A 2,319-nucleotide genomic window follows, 5' to 3' on the forward strand; every position below is an offset into this window, starting at 1 on the left:
CGTTTTTGAGTTCTTTTTAGATTCTAGAAATTAGGCCTTTGTCAGTTGTGTAGCCAGCAAAATTTTCTCCAATTCTGTGGGTGGTCTCTTGGCCCTGCTTATTGTATGTCTGAAAAATCTTTTCAGCTTCATGAGATAATGATTGAGTGATTGTTTAACTTTCTGAGCTACTGGAGTTTTGTTAAGGAAGTCTTTTCTCGCTCTTATATTGTGGAAAGTTCTATTTTTTCTTCCAGTAGTAGTCAAGCTGCCAGTCTTATATTGAGTCTTTGGTCCATTTGGGCTTGATTTTTGTGCATAGCAAGATGTGTGGGTTTAGTTTCATTTTTCTGCATATGGTTATCCAGTTTGTCCAGCACCATTTGTTGAAGATGATGTCTTTTCTCCAGTGTACATTACTAGAGCCTTTGCTGAAGATCAAGTACCTCTATTTACTTCATGTAAAGTCTGGATCCTCAATCCTGTTCCATTGGTCTATAATCCTGTTTTTAACAGCACCTGGGTCCTTAGGCTTCACAGGCAAGTTCCAGCCACATTTTTGTGTTTGAGAGATAGCAGAAGGAAAAGGAAGCAGAAAGGAAGACAGACAGAGAAAGTAGGTACACCACTGCCTCCAACCAGTGCAAATGAACTCCAGATGCATGTGCCACCTTGTGCATGTGCATTATGTGGGTACTCCAGAATCAAACCTGGGTCCCTAGACTTTGCAGGCAAGTGCTTAAAGTACTATGCCATCTTTCCAGCCAAGTTTGCTAGTTCTTTGTTGAGTATTTTTACATCTGTATTCACTAGGGAAATTGATCTACTAGTATTTGTTCCTTCTGATGTTTTTATCTCATTTTGGCCTGAGCTCAATACCAGCTTCATTAGAATGAGCTTGGTAGGGTTCCCTTCCTTTCTGTTTTGTGGAACAGGTAATGGTGATAGATTTTTTTTCTTAAATTTTTGGTGGCATTTGTCAGTGAATTTGTTTGGCCACAGGATTTTCACTTTGAAAAACTTCTAAGTACTGATTTAAAAAAAAAATGCTTGGTATGGGTCTTTCTAAACAATTTATATGTTTTTGATTTATTTAGTTCTAATTCTTATTGACTGCTTCCATAATTACAGACAACAAAACCATGATAGTTCCCTTCTTACCTGCACTTTTCCCTTAAAACCTACCATCCATTTTCCCTTCCCCCTCTCAATTAGTCTTTTGTTTTGTTTAGGTTTTTGAGGCAAGGTTTCACTCTAGCCCAGGCTGACATGGAATTTACAATGTAGTCACAGGGTGGCCTTGAACTCATGGCAGTCTTCCTACCTCTGCCTCCCAAGTGCTGAAATTAAAGGCATGCATCATCATGCTCAGCTACTCTCTTATTTTGAAGTCATAATCTTTTCCTCCTGTGATAAAGGTCTTGTGTAGGTAGTACTAGGCACTGTGAGGTAATGGATATTCAGACCATTTCGTGTCTGGAAGATTGCCTTGAAAGTAGACCTACCTTTTTTCTTTTTCTTTTTGGCCCTCATTCTTTCCACCGTTTTTTCTGCAATGAACCCCGAGTTTTAGAAGATGTGGTAGACATGTCTTAGTGCTAAACACTCCATTGCCACTTGTCAGAATTATTGTAAGTTTTGACTCATTCTAGTGGTCACTGCCATCTGCAAAAAGAAGCTTCTGTAAACAAAAGTGAGAGTAGTATTAATATATGGGTATAAATATTAAAATAGTGGTAAACAACAGTTTTGTGAGCATAATGTATTCATTTAACCAGACAATAGCAAGCATTACTCCCCTAGGGCTCATGGCATCCCCCCTCAATAGACTTCTGACAAGGTTTTCAGTACCAGACATATATTCCCTTCTGTGGAGCAGTTAGTTTTTCCCATAACAGCCATGCCACTCTTGTACCAGTTGGCATATTTAGCCTGTCTGATTAGTCTTAAGCCTTGCATTGTCCTCTGCTGTTTATCACTGTTGATGACTTCTCTCTCCCATAGGAATGCATGCAGCATAAGCTTTTTCCAGCTTTCTGTCAGCTATTTTACAGAGGAGAAGTTTTCATCTCACTTGCACCTTTATTTTTGAGTGACCTGCAGCCCAAGCATGTGGAGTCTTCAGCAGTAAGGTCTTACTACTTCTTGTTATAATTTTGAGAGGATGCTTTAGTTTAGAATTTATGCAGTTTTTTCTTGATTTTTTTCCATTTTATTTTGTTTAATGTGTACAATTTTGTTTGAAATATTTTATTCTGTATTTATAAACATACTTCATTTTGGCTTAGCTTTTTCCTATCTCTTATCAGTTCTGTTGTTCCTCTTCTACCTTGATTTTAC

The sequence above is a fragment of the Jaculus jaculus genome, unplaced genomic scaffold (genome assembly GCF_020740685.1).
Source record: "Jaculus jaculus isolate mJacJac1 unplaced genomic scaffold, mJacJac1.mat.Y.cur mat_scaffold_41_1_1322751_arrow_ctg1, whole genome shotgun sequence".
Lineage (NCBI taxonomy): Eukaryota > Metazoa > Chordata > Mammalia > Rodentia > Dipodidae > Jaculus > Jaculus jaculus.